Source organism: Peromyscus maniculatus, chromosome 11 (assembly GCF_049852395.1).
Source record: "Peromyscus maniculatus bairdii isolate BWxNUB_F1_BW_parent chromosome 11, HU_Pman_BW_mat_3.1, whole genome shotgun sequence".
In the NCBI taxonomy this organism is placed as follows: Eukaryota; Metazoa; Chordata; class Mammalia; order Rodentia; family Cricetidae; genus Peromyscus; species Peromyscus maniculatus.
In genome coordinates, this window is record NC_134862.1 from 28929665 (window position 1) to 28956319 (window position 26655).

General features: G+C 49.6%; 1 pseudogene; it reads left to right on the forward strand.

Annotated features, from left to right (window-relative positions):
* LOC143267879 (glyceraldehyde-3-phosphate dehydrogenase-like) overlaps positions 1-26655 on the forward strand; it is a 45669-nt pseudogene that overhangs the window by 11082 nt on the left and 7932 nt on the right.

Consider the following 26655-nt stretch of genomic DNA (forward strand, 5'->3'; position numbering starts at 1 on the left):
GGAACCCTGCAACGCGGATGTCACACCCTCCAGTTACAGATAAGAAAAGTTACAGGTGAAAATTTAAAGGGCTCGCAGTAGAAGCGGCATGTGAGTCTTTCTCAGTGCTGCATCATTGGGGCAACACCCTGAGGATTGTGGGAAAATCTCAGGGATTAGATGGATGTCAGCAGTCACCCTCTCCGGAGGAACAGCAGCTCAGGCAGATCAGGGAGGAGTTCAGGTGTGATGGCCGATAGGGATCGTCAACTCAATAGGATCTAGAATCCCTAGGAAACAAGTCTCTGGGCACATCTGTGAGGGAGTTTCTAGATTAGGTTAATTAAGGTGGGAGTCTCACCTGACGTGGGCAGCCCCATCCCATGGGTCCTGGACTGAAGGAGAAAGCTGTCAGAGAACCAGCCTTCACGTCCTTTTATTTCCTGATGTGGATGCAGTGTTCCAGCTACATCATGATCCTGCTGCCCTGCCTTCCCCAGCGTGATGGACTGTGCCCTCGAACCGTGAGCCAAGTCCACCCCCAGCTGTCATTTACTAGGCATGATACCACAGCAAGGAGAAAAATAGCTGATGCGCCACGGAGCTCTCCTGCTCTTTGAAGTTGAATGGAATCTGGAAGGCCACAGGAACAAAACCTAACCAGGACGGCCTCTACCATGAGGTCTGTTAATGAGGAAGTTCCACGGAGTCTGTCTGATAATCAAAGGGATTTAGTCTGGATTAACTCACAATAATCATAAGGAGTTGGTCGCAGGATCTGGGAGGGGTGGGGCGCAGTCCAGCATGGTTCTCTGGAAAACTCTGCCTTTGATCCTCAGCACCAGCATCCAGCATCCAAGACCATGAGGTAGTCAAGAGGGTGAGCTTGTATGCATCCCAGGTCTTAAGGGGTCCCCCCTCGGCCACGCCCCCCGGGGGGCAGGTACCTAGCAGTTGCCTGCTGCCTCCTAGGGGCGGTGCTCCAGGGTACAGACAACCACCCCTACAGTCTGTCAGTCACTTTGTGACTCAGTAAGACAGTCGCCACTGACGTTGGCACACAGATTCTCTCTGCATAGCATTGTTTAACTTTTATTTATAATCGTAAACTTAGCTCAGCAATGCAGCTAGACTTGGAGGGAATGAAGGAAACATGAAGCTCAAAACTCTGCAATGAAAGCAAAACCTTTGGGCTATTAAGAGAGACTGGGGGCCTTCCTGACTGCAGAAGCGTGGGTCTGCTGGTTAAGAGATGTACACACATCAATACATTAGAGCTGTCCAGTGGTGATCTTGTGGTCCTGAGGTGCCTGAACCCGGGGCACTCCATGGCTTCCACAGCACCCACTCCATCTTCTACCTTCCCAAGGACTGCGTGCTTGTCAGACTAGCCAGGCTTGGCAGTGCTGATGAAACCGTGGGGACCGTTTGTGCTTGGTCCAGCCCTTTCCACCGGCAGGATGCCAGGACCTGTATGCTCACGATGAAGGTCTCACCCTCAGGTTTCTGCCCACATAGAGACTTGCCCCCAGCGTTAATCAAAAATTGTATTAGCTTTCTTTGTTTTGTATGTGGAAGAGACACATGCCACAGCCCATGTGTGGAGGTCAGAGGACAGGTTGCTGAAGTCGGCTCTCTTCTTCCACCAGGTGGGCCCTGGGGATTGAACTCGGGTCATCAGCCTTGGTGGTAAGTGACTTTCCCTGCTGAGCCATCTGGCTGGCCCTATCAGAAAGCTTTTAAAAAAAAAATTGCCAAATGAGAAAGCTGTAGAAGATGGCGTTGAGGCCCGGTACCGGAACATGCCTGACCTGCCCCCTTCTCCTCTCCCCCGTGGCTGGGACACCACCATGATGATTTTTCTGTTGGGTTAACCATCGAACCATGAGAATCTCACAATTCAAAGAGTCCTGTGTGGGAGAGAGTTAATTCCATGGCATGATTAAGAAAGGGAAACAATCTGGAAATTCCTTTCGCGTTATTCATGTGGCTGAGCCACCTGCCAAACGACCCCATTGTCTTGATACAGTCACATCTTTCCCCTGCATCCTGCAAAGGATGATCCCATGACGGACGGCAGGAAGAATGAAGCGGATGAACAGGTTCCACGTCGGGGCAGAGTACAGTCAACTGGAACAACTCCTGCCTCCTGCTCTGTCATGTAGAGAAAAACCCACCTGGACAACTGACCCCAGAGATGTTCTGAAGACACAAGAGGGCTGGAGAGACAGTTCCATGGAGAACTGACCTCTGAGGCTGGTCCCCTAGATCTCAAGTTAAAAGCCAGCTGTGTGCCTGTGATCCCAGAACTGAGGAGGCAGAGACAGGGGAAGCCCTGGGGGTCAAGGGCTAACCAGGCTACCTGAATCATTCAGCTCCTTGTTCAGTGAGAGACCCTGTTTCAGAAGATTACAGATAAGATAGAGAACAGCAGAGGAAGACGCCCAACTGATGTATGTCAACGTCTAGCTTTCATACGCACGTGTGCGCTCTCTCTCTCTCTCTCTCTCTTCTCTCAAAAAAAAAAAAAAAAGAGCCAGGGTGGCAGCATTCAGAAGGCAGAGGCAGGTGGCTCTCTGTGAGTTTGAGTCCAGCCTGGTCTACTTAGGGAGTTTCTGGGCAGCCAGGACTACTTAGTGAAACCCTGTCTCAAAAAACAAAACAAAATAAAACCCCCAAGCAAGAAAACTCAGGGTGAATACGTGCTCATAAATCATTTTTAATTTTTTTCCTATCATTTGGAAAGAGACAAAGGTACTGATTAATGAAACCTCCAAAAACTCAATACTAGTTCCCTCAGTTAGCAATCCTACTAACAGCCAGTAGAAATGTAATTAGAAGTTTAATTAAGAGGTCAAAACGAAGCACACACACAGGCCCTCAGGAACAAGGGTTCAAAGAGCGTAAGTGATAAGGGGCTAGTGAAATGGCTCAGGGTAATTTGCCTGCCACATGAGCATGAGGACCTGACTCTGGATCCCCAGCACCCACGTAAAAAAGCCAGATGTGGTGGCATACATCTGTCATCCCAGCACTGAGGGATGGGGGAAAAGACAGGAGGATCCCTGGAACTTGCTGACCAGCCAGTCTAGTCAAATTGATGAGCTCCATCTTCAGGGAGAGACACTGTCTCAAAATATAAAGTGGAGAGCAACTGAGGCAGACACCACCCAGAGCCAGCACATTCACAAATGTATGCACACACACCCATGTGCACATACCTATGTGTGCACCACCCACACAAACGCGCACATATGAACACACAGAACGAAACAATACAACAAAAAAAGAACTAGAATACATTCTGTATAAAGAGAACAAGATGGTATATTTAAATTCCACTTAACCCTCCTATTAAAAGACAAAGTGTGAAGGCCGGAGCTGTGTGCCAGTGATCAGTACATAAACAGACCAGGGAAGGCCACAGGTCCAACCTCTAGCACCGACAAGACAGAAGATTTCAAGGTTGGACACGAAAATGTGAAAATTCCATGCAGTTTATGAAAAATTTTAAATATGACATAAAAAAGTAGAAAGTGGAAACACAAACAAACGAACACCCAGAAGCTGTCCGTGCAAACACTGGTCAGGTGAAGGTTTGGCTCTGTCCACATCAGACAGAGTACAGTTCTGCCTTGCTTTCTTCTCTGTCTCTCTGATAAAACACCCTGGCAACATCAGCTAAGGGGAGAAGAATTCATTTTGACTTACAGTTCAGAGTCCTTCATGGCGGAGAAGACATCTCAACAGGCAGAGATGGCATGGCAACAGGAACAGAAAGCTGGCTGATGACGCTCATCACACCCAGGAAGCAGAGTGTGAACAGGAAGTGGGACAAAGCTCTAGAACCTCAAATCCCACTCCTCCAGCCAGGCTCCACACCTAAAGGTTCTTTGCTTTACCAGACAGCACCCCTGGGGGCTAAGTGTTTAATCACAGGAGCCTCTGGAAGAATTTCAGATTCAAACCATAGCTGGAGAGACAGCCATGATAATGGAGATAAAGAAGAATGTGTCCTGAGGATGGAAGGGTTCTGTTAACAAGAAGAGAGCAATCTTAAACCTGTATGCCCCTACTAACACAGACCCTCGATACTTAAAGCAGAAAATAAAACTGAAGGGATACAAGAGAAAATCTGCAACCATGGTTGGAGATTTCACTATCTTCCGGCAATGGATAAAAAAAGTCATATTTAAAAAGTCAGGAAGTATACAGAAAATGCCAACAGCAGGATTAATCTGACCTCATGGACATTAAAGAGTAATGTTCCCAGCAGCTGGAGAACATATGTCCTTTTCAAGTGAGTGCTTAGCAAAGGAGGACACGTGCTGGGCAGGGAGCAAGTCCCAACAAATCCAAAGAGGTGAAGTCATGCCGAGTGTCATCTCTAACCACAGTGGAATGAAATCAGAAGCTAACCACAACAGCAAAGGCTATTAAAAACCCATATTTGGACTCTTCTACATCACATGGAAAATGATACGGTACCTCAAACTGAATGGAAATGAACATGTCATATGTAACCAGAGTTACACAGCCACATTGATAGAAAAATTTCAGGGTGTGTTAGTCAGGTACTATTACTGTGATAAACACCATGGCCAGAAGAAACCTGAGGAGGAGAGGGTTTATTTCAGCCTGTGACTCTGGAGTCACACTGCATTACTGAGGGAAGTCTGGGCAGGAGCTCAAGGTGGGAACCTGGAGGCAGGACCACGGTGGGATGCTGTCTTCTAGGCTGCTCCCCGTGGCTTAATGAGCTTTCTCTCTCTCTCTGTTTGATTTTTGATAGGGGGTCTCTCCATGTAGTCCTGACTGTCCTGGAACTCACTGTCTAGACAAGATTGGCTTCAAACTTAGAGAGATGCCCCTGTCTCCTGAGTGCTGGGATTAAAGGTGTGCACCATCAGGCCCAGACAGTCTGCTTGCTTTCTCATACAACCCAGGACCCCCTGCCAGATCCTGCACCGTTCACAGTGGGCAGGGCCTTTCTACACAGCCATTAACAAAGAAAATAACCTACAGGCTTTCCCACAGGCCAATCTGATGGAGGAATTGTCTCAATTAAGATCCCGCCTTTCCAGATACATCTAGGTTTGTGTCAAGATGACAAAACAAAATAAATAAATAAATAAAACCAATCAGGACACAAGGCATACAGAGCAGATAATTTAAAATCAATGACCTAGGGCTGGATGGGGGTGATACATGCTTATGATCGAAGCACTTGGGAGGCTGAGGCAGGAAAATTTCAGGTTCCAGGTCACCCCAAGCTACATGGTGAAACTTAGACACAAAGACTGAACAGCCCAGTGTCTCAATTTCCACCTCAAATAGTGGGAGAAAACACAGTAGGAATTCTAAGGAAGGAGGCAAGGCATTAACAAAAATAAGAACAAACAGCGGTGCAACGAAGGGCGGCTGTATGAGAACGAAGAACAGCAAAGCACAAGGCTAGGCTGCTGGGGAAGCCACGGGCTCCAGGGGGCTCTGTTTCTAAACGCCACAGGCTGCCACTGTCAGTCATCAAAAGACTACGACAGGCCTAGGAAGGTGACTCCTGCAATCGTGAGGTCCCAAGTGTGGTTCCCAGAACTCAAATTAAGAAATGCGGGGTGTGATGGTGGTGCACACGTGTAATTTTAGGATAGAGCAGTCAGAGACAGGGAAAGGCCCCTCACGGTGGCATGCTTGCTGGGCATGCAAGGTGTCGTGTTCGGTAGTTTGTTTCTCAGCACTGGATAGGGAGAGTAAAAAGAGAGAGGGGAGGTCTATTATGTATGCATGTGTACACATATGTATATGTATCCATTCATCCACTCATCCACACATCCACTAATCTGTCTTTCTGTTCATCTGTTTGTCTATCTATCTATCTATCTATCTATCTATCTATCTATCTATCTATCTATCTATCTATCATCTATCTATCTATCATCTATCTATCTATCTATCTATCTATCTAGGAAAATACATTAATGCAAACCTCCAAATGATGCTATTCAATGTATTTAAGATGATATAAAAAGTGAATGCTCAGCCATAACAACATAAAAGAGAACACAGTCCAGCCCAGTATACAGAGTGAGCTGCAGGCCATCCAGGCTTAAACAAATAAATAAACTTTAGGAAATTTGAAAGGAAAAGAACTTACCAAGAGCAGGGTAAAACTCACAGGAGTGGAAAATCAAAAAGTGACTGAGAAAATAAGAAACAGTGTAATGGGTGCAAAGTATGAATCACAGAGACTTTCTGGAAGTGTGGCAGAGAACATGGAGGCCAGGGGAGAGAATAGTTCTTGAGTTTGAACATGGAAATTCTTTAGAACTAAAGGCACAACTTCCCAAACAAAATGGCCCCCCGGGGTCCAGTACAATGGATAAACCCTTGTGTTACTACACATTGGGGCGGAGAGGGCCCAGAGACTCTGGGACAGAGTGGGAAAGGGGTGAAGAGCTCACGCGCAGACATTTAGGACTCACACTTGTTTTGGATTTCACAATAGCAGCCCTGGGAAGCTTGGTGCCAGATGAACGATTTCAAAACGGTGAAAAGGCTGGGGAGACTGGGCAAAGGGCTTGGTAGACAAACCTGAGTTGGATTCCCAAGCACCCACATAAAAGCTGGGCACAACGGCATGTGACTGTAACCCCAGTCCTGGGGAAGTGGGGACAAGAGAGTCCCTGGTGTCACTGGCCAGCCAGCCTAGCTGAACTGGTGAGTTGCAGGTTCCTTGAGAGATGGTGTCTCATCAAACAAGGTGGAGAGTGATTGAGAAAGATACCTGACATTAATCTCTGGCTTCCACATGCATGTGCAACACACACACACACACACACACACATACACACACACACACACACACGCTCATCCACGCCCACATACTCACCCATACACCCACCCCACACACACACTCAGGAAAGGAAAAGAAAAACCTCCAGCCACACTGACCATTGCCTGGGCTGCACAATGAATTGTTCTGAAACCGAATGGTTTTAAAGAGCATGCATTTTCTCTTAGCTTCTGAGGGGCAGTAGTTGGGTGGCCTAGTGTGACTTCTGGTTCAGGGTCTCCCACAGATTGCACCCAAGACCATAGTCATCTCAGGGAATAGTTGAGGCCCGAGAATTTTCTGTGAGTGTATGTATATGGTGTGCACATGTGTGCACACACTGTGGAGGCCAGCGGTCACTCTCACATGTCATTCCTCAGCAAGCTGTATGCATCAGAATTGCAAACACGTGCCACCACATCAGGCTTGTTTCTTAAGTGGTCTTGGGATTGAACTCAGGTCCTTGTTATTGCTTGGGAAGCACGACCACCAGAGCCATCTTCCCGGGGCTGGCGAATTTGTTTCTAAGTCCACTCACACGGTGGTTGGGAGGACATTTCAGGTCCCAGTCATGGACTGTTCTTGATGTGGCTTTCCCCCGAGAGAGGAATCCACAGGATCAAAGAACCCATGACAGACTCTTATAATCTAATCTTAGAAGTGACATTCCACCCTTCTGCCACATGCTATTAGTCACAAGCCAGCAGCGGGGAGGGCATTGTGCAAGGACATGAGTCCCGGAAGGGAGGCCCCATGGGCCCATTGTTGAGACGTCTACACTGTACCAGCCATAGGCCTCAGCCAAGCACATTTTTAACCTGCAGGTTCAAGACTTTACCTCTCAAACACCTTTCCTTAGAAAGCTACTTGAAGAGAAGTTCCTCTCAAGCAAGGGAGGAGATCAAGACATAAAACCTAGACCAGGAGAGAGACTGAAGGATTCTTCGGGATTACGGACAAGAGAGAAAACGGGTTTGTGGCTGTGGGCCCAGCATAAAGGGCAGAATCCAGCCTGGTGTGCCAGAAGGTTCTAGAAGGGACTTAACCACACTGATAGAATTGGCAGGACATTTGACAGAAAGGGGGGAAATGCACAGACAGACACCTGACTGTTTGGATTGAACTAACAATGAATACATGGGGAAAAAATAAAAAAACCTCACTAACCGCTGGGGGGTGAGAATGTCCACAGCAGGAAAAGCCACCACAGCTTACCGCATAGTGAATGAACAGTCACACCACCGTGACCTGGACTACAATGCCTCTGATTACCCTGAAACTTTGCCGAGAGCTTGAGGAAGAATGGAGGGTTGGTGGGGGCCACAGGTGGCAGAGTTGGAGGAAGGATTCTCCCTGAGAGCACTTCCCTCCCAGGCTGGGGCTTTGAGTGCTTGGTCCCTAGCTTGTGGGGGTGTTTTGTGGACTGTTCCGGTGGCGGTGGGGCCCGGCTGGTGGATTCGGGTCTCTGGGAGCTGGCTGTTGAAGACTGTACCCTCTGTGGTCACTGTCCACATTCTCTCTGCTTTCTACTGTGTGAACCGGCCTTGCCTCATCTCCTACCCCCACAGGCCAGGCCACGCTGCATGTCTTCCCTGTTGTCACAGGCCAAAATCACAAGGCAAGATTAAATCTTCCTCCCTAAGCCGTTTCTGTCAGGCATTTGGGTCATAGCAATATAAAAGTAACAGACACACCGGAAAATGCCCGGGACAGAGACATCAGGAAGCAGAAAAACCAAACCAACCAACCAAACACAGTTTTGAGGGTGTTACAGATGTAGAGACAACTCAACACAAAAGAGTTAAAAAGAATTGGGTATGATGACCCAGGGAGGGACGTGGAGGACGTGGAGGAGACCTAGACATCACAATAAAGCTAGTTAGCCCTTTAGAACCAGGCAGAGCATCTAAACAGTGATCACTTGGCAGTTGTTGGCATGGGGGAGGGTGTGAGCCTGGCACGTCAGCAGAGGTCAGAGGGCCACCTGCAGGATCCAGCTTTCTTCAGCCACGTGGCTTCTCAGGATGGGAGTCAAGTCCTCAGACTTGGTGGTAGGTGCCTCCAGCCACCAAGTCCTCATATACCACATTTTAAAATATGAACTCCTTTGCTAGCAAGTAACTAGTCAGTTCAAAATTTCAGTGCTTTGTTTATTTGTTTGTTTGTTTATCTATCCCCGAGACAGGGTGTTTCTGTGTTACAGCTCTGACTGTCCTAGAACTCACTTTGTAAGTCAGGCTGGCCTCGAACTCACAGAGATCCACCTGCCTCGGTCTCCTAAATGCTGGGATTAAAGACGTGAGCCACCGCCGCCGTCTGGCTATAATTTCAATCTTTTTAATACATGAGTTCTTTTGTTTGTATTACAAATTAAGTCAGGAGTCAAACGAGGCTCCCTCCTCCCCCTACACCCTTTCCTGTTTCTTATCTGCCCGCCTGTAATCCCCGGAGACTTGGCTCTCTTCTTCCACTTTTGTGTGAGTTCTGGAATTGAATTTAGGTTGTCAGGCTTGGTAGCAAGTTCATCAGGCTTGGTAGCCAGCGCTTTACCTGCTGAATGGCTTCATCAGCCCCAATGCCTCCTTAAAACCTAGAAAGCTGTCTGTTCAAACATGATCAATGTGTCAGCAATGTGTCAGGGCCACCGAGGGATGCGCCGGGTTGACTTCCAGGCCCCTCAGGCACACCTTTGCTTGCTAGTGGCTCCCTCTCCATCATCACAGTCGTGTGATGTGTGTGTGTGTGTGTGTGTGTGTGTGTGTGTGTGTGTGTGTGTGTGTTTGAGGGTATCGTTTGAGGGTATCATCAGTTATCTTTTGTAGTTGCTCTCATTTTATATTCTAATTTAGGCTCCCCCACGGAACCCAGTGTGCCTCAGTTTAGCTAGACTGTCTGGATTGCAACAAGCCCTAGAATCCTGTCTCCACCCTCCCCCGTACTGGGATTCCAGGCTTTCACTGCTCAGTCTGGCTTTCCCACGCAGGATCTGGAGGATTGAACTCAGGTCCTCACGCTTGTGTGGCGAGCACTTTACTGATGGAGCCATCTCCCCAGCCTCCTCAGCGTCCTTTGACCTCACAGAGCTTCATTTGGAACCTTTCCGCTCTCTAGAGCACGTGCAAGAGTCATCGAGGACAGAAGAGTGGAGACCTCCTCATCTAGTCCTCCACTGAACAGAGTGCTGAGGGAAAAGGGTCTGCTCCAGAGCACTCAACAAGCCAGTCTCTATGTGGATCCCAAGCCCGGCTCACCTCTAGAGTTGATCTTTCTGGACCTTCTGCTCTGGGCAGTATGAGCTCTCTAAGACGTTAGCCCAAGGAGGTAAAGAGCACATCCCGTGGGTGGGTTCATGCTGCATCAGCAGAGTTCAGACTTGCAGCCTGCCCATCACTGCAGCCCCAGGACCCAATGCTCAGTGGCAAAGTCTTGGATTGGAAGCCCTTGGTATAGGAAGATTCTTGGCTCATCGGTCAGCTTCGTCACTGATGTCTGTTCCCTGATTTTCTGGGACAGCTCCCATGTGTGCAGGTCCCTACTCCTGGTCCCCAGGGCTTCTCAGAGAATCTTCTTTAACCCCTCTCCAATTTTGTTTTTAAGACAGGGTCCCTTGGTGGCCTGGAGCTTGCTGATTCTGTTAGATTAGCTGGCCAGTGAGCCCTAGGGCTCTGCCTGTCTCCACCCTCCAGCACTGTGGTTGTAGACAGGCCCTGTGATGCCTGGTTTTTAATGTGGGTGCTGGGGATCACTATCTAGACAGACGCACCTGGTGTGGGGACACAAGGATGTCAGCAGCCCCGGGGCTTGGAAAAGTTCCTTACAAAAGCCTGAATTAAAGAATTTTCCACTTATCTTACATGTCCACCCGGAGGCCTCTAGGCTGCATGAAGCCCCACACAAAATCTGAAACTTAAGACATTAAGAGTTGTTTTTTTTTTTTAAGATGGTGTGTGTATGCATGTGAATGCATACATGTATGTATGTGTAAAAAGCTGGACACAATGGTATATGTTTGTAATCCCAGTACTGGGGAGGTGGAGACAGGTGGACAAGCCATCCATCCATCCATCCATCCATCCATCCATCCATCCATCCATCCATCCATCCATCCATCCATCCATCCATATCTATCTATCTATCTATCTATCTATCTATCTATCTATCTATCTATCTATCTATCAACCAACTCACAATGCACACTACCAAGGAGTTCACAATCCAATAGATAAAGCACACACTCATGCATGCACACACTTACACTCAGCATACATGTATAATCCCTTATGTGCATGTGTACAAGGCTCCCTGAGAGAAGCGTGTGCCCCACATCCTGGGATGTGGACCTAACTCCTGGTAGTAAGTACAGAAACTTCATCTTTCTGCCCTTCTGTCCCAGCCCCTCCTCTTCAGGTTGAGAATCTGTGCGATGGAAAGTGTTCCTTAAGTGCTCCGCCTGCTAAGGATGAACAAGCCTCTGATTGGAGGTGAGTGGTCTGATGGAGCCCTGCATTTATTTCTCAGTGTGAGGCTGGCTGTGGTCAGGGTGTGATCCCAGCCTGCCCTTCACCTGCTCTGCAGATTGGAAGGGGGATGCTGTGTCTCTGGGGTGCCGAAGGACACACTGAATAGCAGCTGCTTGTGGAAGGGGCTGGGCTCCTGAGTTAGGGGAGGATCATTACCCTAACACAGGGGGTGCGGGGCAAATGGATCAATCCTCTCTCCTCCAAGTACTCATCTGTGCAGGAGACCAGGAGGCCATTGCCACCTCCCAGCTGGCTTCTGCCTCTCCTCCAGTGAGAGGATGCCCTGAAGGCTCTGTGACTTCCTTCCCTCTGTCCAGTGCTGGACATTTCTCCATGTCTCCCTTTGTACCTTCCCCCACCTCCGTATCCTCTGTCCACCGGAAACACTACCAGAGACCAATGGTCAGCCCTGGAAACATATATACAAGTAACGTTACACAGATTGAGAGGGCTGTGTGAGGAATACATCTGGATATACATATGTGTACATATACACATAAGTATGTGAATGTAACAACAATCCGTGAAAAAAGAGACCACGAATTTGACTGTAAGAGAACAAGAAAAGGTGTAGTAGGTTGGAGGGAGGAATGGGAATGGGGAAATGATGTGATTGTGTTAATCTCAAAATATAATAAGCAAACAAATAAACACTACCATGGTGCTTTCTTGTTATGGAGGGAAAGATCTCTGCTTTTCAATCACCTCCCAAGTCAAGGAGGACCCTGGGGCGGTGGAGGTGGAGCTGGAGGCACATCGCTCAGTCAGCTGCATGGCATGCAGGATGTCCTGGCCATAGTGGTGCATGCCTGGAATCCCAGCCCTTGGGAGGTGGAAGCAGGCAGACAGAAGGTCAAGTCACTCTTGGCTACCTAACAAGTGTGGGGAGAGCCTAGACTACACGAGACCCTCTCTCAAAACCAAACCAAACAACCAACCAAAAAAAACCAACAAACCAGAAATGGTCAGGACGCAGGGCATACCCATGACATCTCAGGGAACCTGGAAGAGGTGAGCTGAGGGAAACCGAGTCAGCACATTAGTTGTGCTGTAGGGGAAGAACTCTCTTCTCCCGGCAGTTCTGAGTATCGGGTATCCAGAACACTTGGGTCCCCAGCAGCCTTCACAAATGAGGTCTCTGTTGCTAAAGCAGCTACCTTTGCCCAGAGTAAGGTTGTCTATCATTGCCAATTCTGCAGTAGCCATCAAGGAAAGCATATGGAAACAAAGGTTCAGAGAAGTTAAGTAATCAGCTCAAAGCCACACAGCATCCCTGTCTGCTTCATTTTCCACGACCAAACCCTCCCCAGCTCCCACTCAGCCTCCTCTTCTAGATGCTTCCCCATGGGAAACCCCATGGCCAGCCTCTTGGGCCCAGATGAGTGGTGCCTTGCACCACGATTCCCTCTGCCAGTTGGCCAGACAGTCCAGCTGAGAATTAGGTTATTAAGTCTTTGGGCAAACACAGGGCCAGGAGTCCAGCCTGCTCTTATTTCCTTCAGGTAAAATGCAGTCCTAGGAGTTCCAGTAAGTTCTGAGAGTTCCCGTCTCCCTGGAGAGTAAACAGGCACAGGTGACTGGGGGCAAGTCTCTTCCCCATGGCCACCGCCTCCTGCCTGTTCCTGCCCCAGCCTCGCCACAACTGCAGGGCTGCTCTTGGAGAGTGCTCTCTCCTGAGTCAAGCTGGTGGGAGGGCAAGAGAGCAAGACCTGCTCACTGGACTCACCGGCCAGCCAGCCTAGCAGAATCGGTGAGCTCCAGGCCGGTGAGGGACCCTGCTCCAGTGAGAGACCCTGCTCAGAAAACAAGGGGCAGTGCCACGAGTCTCCACACACACACACACACACACACACACACACACACACACACACACACACACACACACATGTATACAGGTACATGTACACTCTAGCACACATGTGCACCTATACACACATGTACATACCCTCATGCATATAGAAAGAGTCAGAGTCAGTTCTTTCCTGTGGGTCCCAGGGATTGAACCCACGTGGTCAGGCTTGGCAGCAAGCACCCTTTACTTGCTGAGCCATCAAGCTGGCCCAAGATACCATGTTTTCAGCTCTTGTGACCCAGGGTCTGTTCCAGAGACCTGCAGCATCCACACCTCCTGGGAACCCATTGCAAAGGTTCGACCTCGGCCGCATGCTCTGAATCTGTGTCTTCAGTTCAGTGAAGGTACAGTTCAGTGAACTGGTTTAAGTTGAAGTTAGAGAAACACTAATTGGAGCTAAAGTGTTTGGCTGGACCTAACTGAACTACCCTCAGTGTGATGGCCTGGAAGGTGCTGTCCCTTTGCCTTCTCTGTTGATTTTAGAGTGCCCTAGGGCAGCGGCTTCTGGATAATGAGAAAGCCTCCCTCCTCCTGATCTTGCAGTGTGTGTGTTGGGGTGAGGGCCCCAGCTCTGTGTGAAGACAGATGTGAAGACAGACGTGGGAGACTGGAAGCATCCAGCCTGGGTGTGACTCCAGTGTGAGTGTGTGAGGTGTGAGTTTGTGGAGAGCCCAGTCAAACTGAGCCCATGGGAGAGCTCACTCGTCTATGAGCACCCATGTGTAGGGAAATAGGAGGAAAATGAAGCTGGGCCTGTGGCCTATGGGAAACCCTGGTGAACTCCTACCAGCTCTACACTCTGAGTTGTGGGCCCGGGTCCTATGAGGGGGAGGTGTGGGACAAGGCCTGTGGTGAGGATGGAGGCCGTGAGACCAAGGAGCTGGGTCTCTAGGGTGAAGGTGTAGGATGGAGACAGAGCGCGTGTTCTAGAACTAGTCAGTGTGTCCCCTGACTCTCACCGCTGCCCTGCCTTGTGGCCCCCTCAACTAATTTCTCCACGCCTGATGGCCACAAGGCAATGTAGTTGGGGTTCCTAGAACCATGGGAAGCCAGAGGTTGACACTGTTTGTTTTCTAGCCACTGAAGGCTACGCCGTGACGTCCTTTCCTTCTGGAAGGCGGAAGAGAGGAAGGCGGCAGTCAAGGGCATGCTGTGTGGCCGGGGACCTCTGGGGATCAGTGTGGCTGCTTGCTTCCTTGGATAGCTATTTTAGCTTCCTTTGGTTGGATAAACACTCCCAGGATACCAGCCAGAAAAGCACCATGAACTGGTTGGGGGCAGCCAGTCACCACCCACGGAGACCGTGTGAATAGACTTAAAAGTGTGAGGAACAGCAAGAAAGTTTGGCCAGAAGGGGAATTGCTGTGTGACCTTGGGCAGCTCGCCTAACCTCTCAGTGCTTGGGGTTCTCCCTTCTGTGATCCAAAGATCAGGACCCATCATGGGGTTGGTACAGGCATGGCAGAGGTACTGCCCCTCCTCCAGCGACCCCAACTCCCTGGGACTCAATCCTTTGTGCACAGCCCAGCATCCCTCTGCCTGCCATTCCCATTGCTGAGAGCACCTCCCTCCAGCCTCGCAGTGAGCTCCGGGAGCACTGAGCCCCATGAGGAGAGAGCTGGAGAGCCTGCAGCCAGTGGGCCCACCCCACGGCCCTAGCTCTGTGAGTCCACCCAAAGGCTGCAGGCGGGAAGTGCTAAGGGCTGGCAAAGACCAGGTCACGTAAGCACCAGACAGTCACGATGCTGACGCACAAGGTGACACAGAGGTGCTTTATTCCCATCCACAGGCGCTGGCCGCGGGTGACTGCCAGAGCCTGACGGTCAGGGGCATTCAGCCCTGTGGACTGGGCAGATGCCAAAGGGAGTGTGCAGAGGCCTCAGGCCCATCAACACCCAGAATGTTCCTCCTTCTTCCCTCTCCTCTCTCCCTCTCTTCCCTCCCTTCCCCCCTCCTCACCTTCCTCCTGCCTTCCTCCCTCTCTCCTTTCTTCTTTCCTTGGTCTCATGTAGCCCAAGCTAGCTCAGAACTCCATGTAGAGTTGAGGATGCCCCGCATTCCTGATCCTCCCGCCTCTGCTTCCTGAGTGCCGGGATTACGGCTGGGTACTGCTGCACCCAGCTTTTACTTATTGTTTTAAGATTTCATATACTTGAATTCCTTGTCCACGAGTGTTTTGCCTGCATGTATGTATGTGAACTGCATGGGTTTGGTGCATGTGGAGGCTAGACAAGGGTGCAGAGATCTGGAACTGGAGTTACAGATGGTTGTGTGTTACCATGTGGGTTCAACCTGGGTCCTCTACAAGGTTAGCAAGTGCTCTTAACCACTGAGCTGGCTCTCCAGTCCCACACCTGGATTTTCCTTAGGTAGGTTCTGGGCATTCAAACTCAGATCTCACGCCTGCATGGCAAACACTTGACCAACTACACTAGCCTCCAAGCCCCACCAACATCTTCCCGTTCTGTCTTGATAGCCTGGTGAAATGGACTGTAAGAGAGGCAGTTAGTCTGAGCTTTGCTTTCCCTGTCTGTAACATTGGGAATCAAATAGTTTGGGTTTGGAAAGTCTCTCAAAAGCTCTTGTGTTGAAAATTTGGACCCTGACTTGGTGCAATTGGAAGGTAGTGGAACCTGGAGAAGTGGGGCCTAGACAGAGCTCTTCTGGTCCCTGGGGGTGTGCCTTTGAAGGAGGTCTGGGAGCCTTGGTCTCCTCCTCGTCCTCTGCTATGTGACTGTGAGCTGAGCCGTTGTGCTGAGATGCATGCTTCTGCCATGGGTGCTGTCTTGGCTTTGGCCTAAAGTCATGGGCTCCCTCACAGGCTAAGGCCTCTGAAAGGGTGAGCCTCAGTGAGCTTTCTCTTCCCTAGCTGATTGCGTTTGTTTTAGTCATACACAACTGGTTAGCACAGGGACAAGAAGACCTGTCCACAGACTGGGTGTGACTGAAGTGTGCAGAGAGGCAAGTGCCGGATACTTTCCTCGATTTTATGCAGATACATAAGCCGTGCATGTGCACAACACAAGAAAGCAGAAGTCAAAGTTTCAGGGTGTAAAACATTTAGGGGGACAAGGTGGACTAACAGGGGAGGGGAGGAATCATTAGTGACTTCTGCAATGACTCTTCACTGAGGGCCAGAGACAGGGGCCGGAGACGGCATGGTTGAAGCAGGTACCTCATTTCGAGGTGTGTCACGACAGAGGACAGACGTGAGCCATGGCAAGCAAGCACAGGTGGGTAGAGACCTTTCGCCAAAGCCCCTGGAGCGGCTGCGGTCTGACATACAGGACCTTGGTTGTGGTCTTGACTTCCGGGACCTAAGGGCTGCCATGGATACTGAGTCCTCTAGAGGAACAGCCTTTTAGCCACTCCCCAGCCTCATCCGGTTCATAGACTCAGCCACACAGCCAGCTCTCCTGTTGTCCCTCTTCGCTCATGACATAGATCCTGCCCGTGCCCTAAGACCACATAGCTGTCCCTCATTTCATTTAGGATTGTTTGGGGTATCTTCTGAAATGCCAGCTTGTTGACTTGCTTAGTTTGTGTCTATGTATTTTTCTTTTAAAAGGAAATCTGTGTGTGTGTGTGTGTGTGTGTGTGTGTGTGGTGTGTGTGTGTTCATATGTATGAGGGTGGCTTGGGTGTATGTTCATATTGTGAGTGTGGGTGTGTACATGCCATGGCGCCTGAATGGAGCTTCATGAACAACCTTGGATATTGGTCCTCACCTTCCACCTTCCGAAAGATGAAGTTTCTTTTTGCTGTTTGCCACACTGCCAATGCCAAGCTAGCGGACCATGAGCTCCCGGGGATTTTCAACTTTGCTCCGGGATGATAGGTGCATGCCACCGTGCCCTGCCTCATGGGTGTTCTGGGGACTCAGGTCCTCCTGCCTGCTTTTCTTGAGTGCCCTACCCACTGAGCCAGCCCTGTGTGTATATATTTTCCAAGGGGAAATTGTGTTTTTAAGTGTTGGTCTGTTGCAGAAGTCAAGAACTTGGAAGCTTCTAGTTTTTCTAGTTGTGAGCTTTCTGTTGTGTAAGATGTCAAGGACTGTTGGGGAATATTGTTTTAAAGTTGTTCTTAAAACAATGTACTTAAAACATGTACTTTTGTTCATATTGCATTTGTTTAACTCTGTTAAGCTGTGTTACTTTGCCTGTCTAAAACACCTATTGGTCTAATAAAGAACTGAACGGCCAATAGTGAAGCAGGAGAAAGGATGGGTGGGGCTGGCAGAGAGAATATATAGGAGAACCCTATCATGTCTTGGCAAAGTTTGGCAGTCGCTTTTTTTTTTTTTTTTGCATTCTCCTTGTCCACTTTGAACAGTATACTGTCAGCAATTGAGGCAAGGGCAGTTTCTTTGCCAAAGTGGCTAGCTTTTGCCATAAAGAAAACAAACTCCATAGGAAGTTTCTTTGATGCCCATCATCTTCTTTGAAGTAGATTGTTGCTGCCAGGAGCAGACATGTCTCTCTGTCATGAAAAGCTTTAGGTTATGAAATATATTAAATGCTATATTCTGTAGGTCTTTTAAGTGTTCAAAGACTATCTATCTATCTAAATATATCTGTGGATGATCTTGACAACATACCTAACATGACTATAAGCTTGACTATTATAGATGACTATTAATCTGTATTTTTAATTATACATTTACATTTTTAAATGTTACATAAATGCAATACTCCAAACAAGAGTAGAAACATACACATGGTATAGTAAAAATAACTTTGAATTTGTATCAATAAACTGAAATCCATACAAGTATAAAATATTTTGAGATTAATAGTTATTTTTCCAATTAAAGTAGATTCAACAATCTACTCTTTTATCCTATCATTTCTATATCCTCCCTTTTTCTTTTCAGAACAAGATCTCTGGATCTAATCTCCTTTTTTCATCTTTTTTTTCTTGACCATTACCAATAACAACTTTAACCAAGCCCCCTTAAATGATTTAAAAAAACAAACCAACCATGACCAATATTTTGGAAATGTGAACATTGTTCTCTAGACTACTTCCTGTTGTCTGGGGGTGCTGGTGTCTTTGGGGGCACCTTGAGAAAATCAGGTTAATTGTTAGGTCTTGGCTAGAGTAGTTTGTGAGACTGGATCATCTCAGCCAACAGCCTTGAAGCTGTTCTGGATGGAGAATTTGGAGGAGACTGTAACAGGGGCATTTTGAAATGATGGATCACCTGGGCCATCTGTTTTCATTGGTGTTGGGTCCCCTTGTTCTGAAAATACATAAACTTTTAAAGGTAACATACATTACATGTCTGGAATATGTGGTGTGCACAAGTCAGTTAAAGATGTTTTTTTTTTTGTTTTATGTTTGAGCAGGTGAAATATGCATCACATGTCTTGCAGTTATAGGTTTATTCTTTTATGTTTGCAGTCAGGATTTTCAGGGGGGTCTTCCTCAATCAAACCTGATCCATATCCACCTGGAATGAGTCCACAACCTCTCACTTCCTGTGGAAATAAAAGCATAACCTCTTCCCCAAAGTAACATATATTTTGACTTCCATTTTGAAGTCAAGACATTTTAAAAATATATAAGTTGGTTTAATCCAGCAGTTTTCATAATCCGATGTGTCTTAGCAGCTGTCATTCCTTCATTAGCAATCAGAAAATCTAAAGATAACACAGTAACATACAGAACCTTGACTCTGTGTATTTTCTATCTTTACGTGGCTTTTATAATTTTTTAACTCTATTCCTTTTTAAGGACTTAATTTTATTATTTTAAAATTATATGTTTCTTTTTTATGACTGTCTATATCTTCTCTTTTTTTCTCCCAAGCCTATGTATATTTTTAAACACATTGTAACCACACACACACACAAACACACACACACACAAACACACAAACACACACACACACACACACACACACACACACACACACACACACACCCTTGGGGCATAAGTCCCCAGCAGATGAATGGATTTCACATCACCCTGATCTAGTTGATCTGTTCATGTGTCTTCTTGGACCTTTGGGAGAACACAAAAAGATGCTCACGGATGCTTCCTGTCCTTAACTCATCTGCCTGCCCGGTTTCAGGGCACACGTGTGTCCAGACTGATGGAAAGCCAGCTGTGAGGCCAGCTGGATCCTGGCCCTCTTGGAAGTGTTCTGAAGGGGAAGGGGACCACTCATCACTGCTCTACCACACATCTGCTCTCCAGCACCTCCTCAAACTCACGGGGCTCCTTGCCTTTCCCCAGCATCTCCTAAGGCTAACCCGCTAGCTGAGCAGGAGAGGGCTGGTGACATCCTTGATTGATGATTGAGGAAACCGGAATTCCCGGACTAGAATGGCTGCCAGTGACTTCTAAAGCGGGGACTGGGACTTGGTTTTGGTGACTCCAAGCTCAACTCCAAATCAGAAGTGTGGAGGGGCCTTTCTTCCTCTGCAGGCCTCCCTGCTGCCTCCCACTGGTCCTGTCCTCGGGCTGAGAGGGTCTTAGACTGGTTCCCTGGCGAAGATGACAGGAGGCCACCTTTGCTGGTGGGACCCAGGGCCTGCACAGCCCTGACATGTTGGGTGCCTCCACGTCTGCTGCGTCTGCCACGCTGGCTCTCTGCACAGGAAGTCTGATCCTCTCGTTGATTTTGCTGTCTCCATCTGCATGCTGAATGCTGATGACTGACCCAAAAGATTTGAACTCACATGGAGGGGAGGCTGAAAATCTCACCTTTTTCTGAGTTCTGGGCCTGGTCTAACAGCCTCCTGGGCTATGGAGTGCCTCAGTCAGTAGAGCACTTGTTTGCATGCAGAGCCGAGATCCACCCCAAAAACATGTTAATAAAGCTGAGCCCGGTGGTTCAGGCCTGCCATCCCAGCTGAGAAGGGAGGGCCCCTGGGTTAGCTGGTCAGCCAAGTCTGGCCAACTTGGCACGTCTCAGTGTGGTGGGAAACTGTCTCACGAAAAGACAAAGGTGGACAGAACTTGAGAAATGGCACTAGAGGCTGTTTTCTGGACCCCACATCCATATGTGAATACACACATACACTCACACACAAAAATGAAAGAAGGAAGGAAGGAAGAGAGGGAGGGAGGGAGGAAGAAAGGAAGGAAGGAAGGAAGGAAGGAAGGAAGGAAGGAAGGAAGGAAGGAAGGAAGGAAGGGTGTCCTTTCTTGCTTCCTGCTTGGAAAACAGTGGGGTTACATGGGCAGTTTATAGAGCAAGGCCTGGGCCCTCTTCTGGGAAGGGGACGGAGGTTAGGAGGGGGCCATGGGGAATGCCCAGATGCCTGGCTTTCTGAGTCTAATGTAGCTCTGAGGGGGGTCCCCAGCTTGGTATCTGCACCATCAACTAAGTGCTGATGGGTCTCCTGAAACAGGAGGAGTGAGATGGTTGTCTCTTGCCTACAACACATGGAACACTGGAAAAACTCACTGTCCTGGGACTGAGTCCTCCATCCCTGAGTTGGGACCTGGGTCAGGTCATCTTGCTCTTGGTAATCCCTGCTCCTTTCTCAAGAGTAGCCCAGGGGAGGGGTGGTGATGGGCAAATCCTCAGGTTAAGTGCCAGCCCATAGTATCAGAACCTCTTCCTACCTCCACACAGGGGCATAGGTTATCACCCTAGGCCATGGACATCCTTGTCATAGAGGTTTCCAGAAGGTCCGATGAGATAAATTGCGAAGAAAACACGATTGTTTCAAATGGAAAAGAGGAGACTGGGGTGGTGGGGGTGTGCGTGGCTTCCCTTGCAAGTATGTGCTGAGTTCAATCCCCCAGAACTAGGATTTAAAAAAAAAAACAAAGGCAGGATGTGGTGGTCTGTACTTATAATTCCAGAGCTGGGAAAATGGCGATAGGCAGATACCTGAAGCTCACTTGCCAACTAGTTTAGTCAAATTGATGAGTTTCAAGCCTTCGAGAGACTATCTCAAAAGGTAAGGTGAACAGGTCCTGAAGAATGACATTCAGAGTTGACCTGTGGTCTCCATGTGCATGTACAAGCACACACACACACACACACACACACACACACACACACACACACACACACACACACACACACAAAGATGTGATCTTGGAGGCGGGCTGAACTTAACTATCATCGGTCCTGGGAATCTTGACTCTTCCATCAATGCTGGGAGAGAGGCGAATGGTGTCTGCTGTTGGGGAGGGGAGGGTTCCTGTGGGCAGCTGGGGACCCTGAGCAGGAAGGCGAGTTCAGAGGAGCAGCTGGGGAAGATGGGGGTGCGCCCTTGTTGATCCGAGAGAGCAGAAAGAACCGGCGGAAGGGAGGCACCCAGCCACGTGAGGGATGAGACTTCGCAAGAGGGCGTGGAGACGGGAGCCACTGCCCCTCCCCCACGGCTGCAAGTGTGGGGACAGGGTGGGTAGCAGCACACGGAACCGGGAGTGGCCAGCATTGGGAGGGAGCCCGGCAGCGTGCGGACTGAACCCGCCAGGCTTCTGTGACCTCAAGGGGCTTGGAAGGACTACTTGGTTGGTTTGAGCGCCCTCTCCTGTGAACACCCCACCGCAGGAAGACCACTCCGGGTGACGGAGCTGAGGGAGGGGCCCGTCGCCTCTGGGGGCCCTCCGTGACTCAGCGCGCGTTCCAGCCGCCCCTCCAGCGCTGTGAGCCATCTTCCCGGTGAACGCACCCCGAGCAGTGAATTCGATCCATATGCGGCTTGATTCCTTTACCCTGAACTCATCGTTTGCCCCCTGTAGCGCTCTCTGATACCCCGCAGGGCTCGCGGGCCTTTTACGAGCTCACTCGCAGCCGCTCTCCCTGGTATGCATAAGGAAACAAGTTGTTTCTCAGAGTCTCAACAGGCACCGGCTTTGGGAGGCTACACTTGTGAATTCTAAGTTGGTAGCGATCCTCTGGACTCTTCCAAGCCCCTGGGGTGCAGTTCAGCCATTCTGGGTTTGAGTTCAGAGACCACAGGCCAAGGGGTAGTGGAAAGAGCTCTACCCGAGCACGCACCTGGGGTTAGCCTTGGCTCTGTCATAGGCAGAGTGAGGCTGGTGACGGAAGGGAAGGGCTCAGCTGGGCTCACTGCCTCCATCACGTCATATCTCAGCCTGGTTTGCTTCCTCTGAACCAAGGCACTTGCTTCCTCGTCCCTATCAACCCTGCAGATGCTTATGATTTCTGGTAGGGGGGAGGGGAGATGGTTCACCAAGCAAAATTCTACTGTACATATACCAGTCGCGCGAGCGCGGGCGCGCGCGCGCGCGCGCGCGCACACACACACACACACACACACACACACACACACAGCATGACAGCCAGCACCTGTAATTCCAGCACCTAGAAGACAGACTGGAGGACCTCTGGCACCTGAGAGCCAGCCAGTCTCTTTAAATTGATGAACTCCAGGTTCAATGAGAGACTTTGTCTCAAAAAAAATAAGATGGACTGAGTAACGTGGCTCAGTCAGTAAGTTAAGAGCCTGTCCAGCAAGCATGGGGACCGGAGTACGGATCCCCAATACCCCTGTGAGTCAGCCATGAGCTAGGCATGGTGGCTCACACCTTTAATCCCAGCACTCAGGAGGCAAAGGCAAGTGGACCTCAGTGAGTTCAAGGCCAGCCTCATCTACACAGTAAGTTCCAGGGCAGCCAGGGCTCCACAGTAAGACCTAGGCTCACTCCCCCACAAGTCAGTTGTGGAACTTTTAACCTTAGTGCTGGTGATGAGTGTGGGGTGGAGACATGCTGATTCCCGGGGCTTACTGACTAGTGAGCTCCAGGCTTAGTGAGGTGAGAAACCCTGTCTCAGAAAATAAGGTGGAGGGCTGTAGAGACGGCTCACGGGAGAAAACCACCAGTCACTAAGCTGATAGCCTGAATTTGATCCCAGGGACCCACATAGTAGAAGGAGAGACTCTACTCCTGAAAGCTTCTGCTCCCCCTACACACAATAAATATCCCAAAAGGAGGAACTGAGGTTTAAAAAAATCACAGAAGGGGGCTAGAGAGACGGCTCAGCAGTTCCGAACATTGGCTGCTCTTACTGAGGATCTGGGGTTCAATTACCAGCACCCACATGGTGACTCACAACCTTCTGTAACTCCAGTTTCAGGAGCCCTCTTCTGGCCTCTGTAGGTACTGCACACATGTGGTGCATAGCCATTAATGTAGGTAAAACACTCCCCCACACAAACATTTTAAACTGCCCAACCCACCCCCCCAACAAAAGTCCCATAACGTTTGAAGTAAGTCTACAGTTTTGTGCTGGCCTGCATTCATGGCTATCCTTGGCCCTATATGCAGCAGATCAGACATGCTCATATATGAGCTGTGCTGCCCCGGCCAGCGGGCTCTTCAATGGGGACCTAAAGGGAGGGCCGGCGAATGAGAGGGAAAAGAGACACAAAGAATGAGAGCAAGACAGGATGTCTGATCAAGCTCTGAAATTTTATTTTCTCTCAAGGCATACATAGGTAGGCAAAGGGGGTTGTGAGCAGGAAGGGACTTAATTATGGGTGTTGCAAGCAGGAAGGGACTTAATTATGGGCTGTTCGGCCAGCAGGAAATGTTGCTCTGAAGGTTATCTATCTACCCTTGTCTAACTGCCTAATTGCTTAACTGCAGCTGATTCACCTGATATCTGAGAAGAGGTTCTGGTATCTGTGGGAAGAGGTTCTGGTGCTATGGAGACTCAAGCAAGGCCTAGATCTAAGAAAAGAGGAGAGAAACCCAAATATGGCAGCATGTGTGTCAAGGTCGCTTAGGCTCATGGCTTCCGTCACTGCGCCATACTATATTATGTGTGAACTGCTTTTGCAGAATCCCCCTGGCTCCATGGAGGGCGTGAGCTGGGACGGGGATAAACATCTGATGCTGGCATTACAACTTGTGATTAAAGACTTGTTTCGTTCCAAAATGGTATTAGAAATGCTTGCCTTGGTGACCTCAAGGCTTGCAGAAGGGGGGCAAGCCCCAGGCCAGCTTCAGCCCTGCTTCCCACCAATTGGGAAGCAAGAGAGGAAGCAGGGCCTGTTCTCACCAGTTCATGTAGAAACCCAGGCCATGGGTGGCATTGGAAGCCCAGGGCTCACCAGGAAGCCAGAGAAGCTCACAGGCAACAGTGCCTGGCCGAGCGTCTCACAGTTCTGGTGGCCGTTCTGTTTCTGGGACTCGCTGGCCAGAGTCTTGCTTCACTTTCGATGAAAGAAACTGTGGGCAGCTCTGCCAGGCACGAGTGACCCCCTGCCTCTGCCAGTATAAATATACCATCTCAAAGCAACCACAGGATTGTGCCATGTCAAACAGGGCATTGGCAGCTGAGATTACAGTGGACTTCCGCAGCCAGCTTTGGAGGTGGCTTAGGGGACATGCTGGCAGCCGGGAATCACGTCGACTACTGTGGGCCACCTGCATGGATGACCCTCTCCTATTGCTGGGTTTCCTAATCCTCAGGGAGGCCATGGAGTAGACAGTGGGACAACAGTTAATGCTCCTTGTCACCTGGTCAGGATCTAGAATCACGCTGGGAACGCCCTCTGGACCTGTCCATGAGAGAGTTTCTAGGTCTGGTTAAGTGAGGTGCCGTCTCAACTGTGGGCAGCGTCATTCCGCGGACTGGGGTTAAAAAGAGGACAAAGTGAGCTGGGCACCAGCATTCGCCTCTCTCTGCTTCCTGTCTGCTGATAGGACGTGACCGGAACTTCCCAGACACAGTCGACTGTGTCCCCTTGAACTGTGAGTGAGAATAAACCTGTCCTAGCTGAGTTTCTATTGCTGGGATGGAGGCCATGAACAAAAGTGACTTGGAGGATAGAGGGTTTATTTCCCCCTGGAAGGCTGCAGTCCACCGTGAAGGGAAGTGACGGCAGGAACTCAAGGCAGGAACCCGGAAGCAGACGATGTGGAGAAAGGCTGCCTCCTGGATCACTCAGCCTGTTTCTTATGCCACCCAGGACCACCTGCTCAGGGCTGGCACCACCCACTATGGGGTGCGTCCTCCTATATCAATCATTAGTTAGGGGAACACCTCAAGTTTTCACTTGAGATTCCCTCTTCCCAGATGTTTTTATGTTGGTGTCAAGTTGACAAAACCCAGTCACCCACGCCTGTAGTGGGTAGCCATTCCAGCTTGGTTCTGGAAGTTCCAACCCCCATTGAGACTCTGGCAACTGTCACGCCTACGAGGCGGGGCGAGGGGAGGCGCCTGGGGACCCGAGAGCTGGATGGGCCAGTGCTCGCTCTGGGCACGCTCTCGGTGCCGGAACGCTGACCGGTGCAGATTGACTGTGCAGAGCTCCGGAGAACACCGCTGGACTGCATTACACCTTCCCCAGACCCTGCGACCTACCCATTACTTAATTTGTGAGTTATGCCATTAAATAAATATCCTTTTAACTACGTGGAGTGGCCAAAATAATTTCTCCAATACACGCCTTCCTCCCCAAGCGGCTCTGTCGGGTTTAATGACAGACAGGAAACTTAACTCACGCTACGAGCCTGGGAGGGTCCTAACCTCAGGCCCGTCCCTCACCACAGCGATACTCAGACAGCTCTGGCTTTCTCATCTGTCAAGTGGGCATAAAATTCCAGGTTGGGGTTAGGGAGATGGCGTAGTGAGTGAGTGCTTGCTTTGTGGGCTCCAAGTTCAGTCCCAGAGTCCTTTAGAGAGAGACAGCTGTGGTCTGGTGGCTCTGTCTCTGAGTCCAGGGCTGGGGCACTGCGGACGGACGGACGGACGGACGGACGGGTGGATTCCCAGACTTGCTGGCCAGCCTGCCTCACCTCCTTGCAGTTTCAGGCCAGGAAAGACCAACAATCAAGGCAGACTGCTGAGGAATGATGTCTGAGATCGGCCTCCGGCCGCCACACGTTCGTACACCTGTACCATGAGTACACGAGCACACCCTCATTTGCACATCCTTCCAACGTGGGTCTCAGAAGGGACAAACCCCAGCAGGGGAGTGGAGAGGGTGTCGCTGCGCAAAGCCTGCAGGAGCAGAAGAGCCAGCCAGGCAGAACTGCAGCAGGGTGTGACGAGGCTGTGGTGTCTACACGGTCCCGGGGTAGATCCCAAGGATCCAGGCCTGCGTGGCTGAAGTTGAGGTCAGAGAACCAGGTGCGAGTCTGGCCTCTCAGCCCAGCAGGCCACACTCAAGGAAACCAAAATGCCTGGCATTTTGTTTGTGCTCAGTTAGTACAAATCTGTAAGACTCCACGGTGATGTGTCTATGTGCAGCTTCAGATGTGATACTTGAGTGACGTGTATACGTGTGTGTTGTGTGTATAGGTGTGGCTTGTGTATTATTTGTGCACATGAATTGTGATGTGTTTGTATGAGTTATACGTTCATGTATGTTATATATGTGTGTGTTTGTATTACTTTAGTGTACATGTGTGGTTTGTGTGTATTGTTATGGGTAGCTTGTGTGAATATGTATGCTTTCTGTACTGTGTTTTATGTGTACATGGGTGTCATGTATATGCCTCATGTATGCATAGTGTGTACATAGATG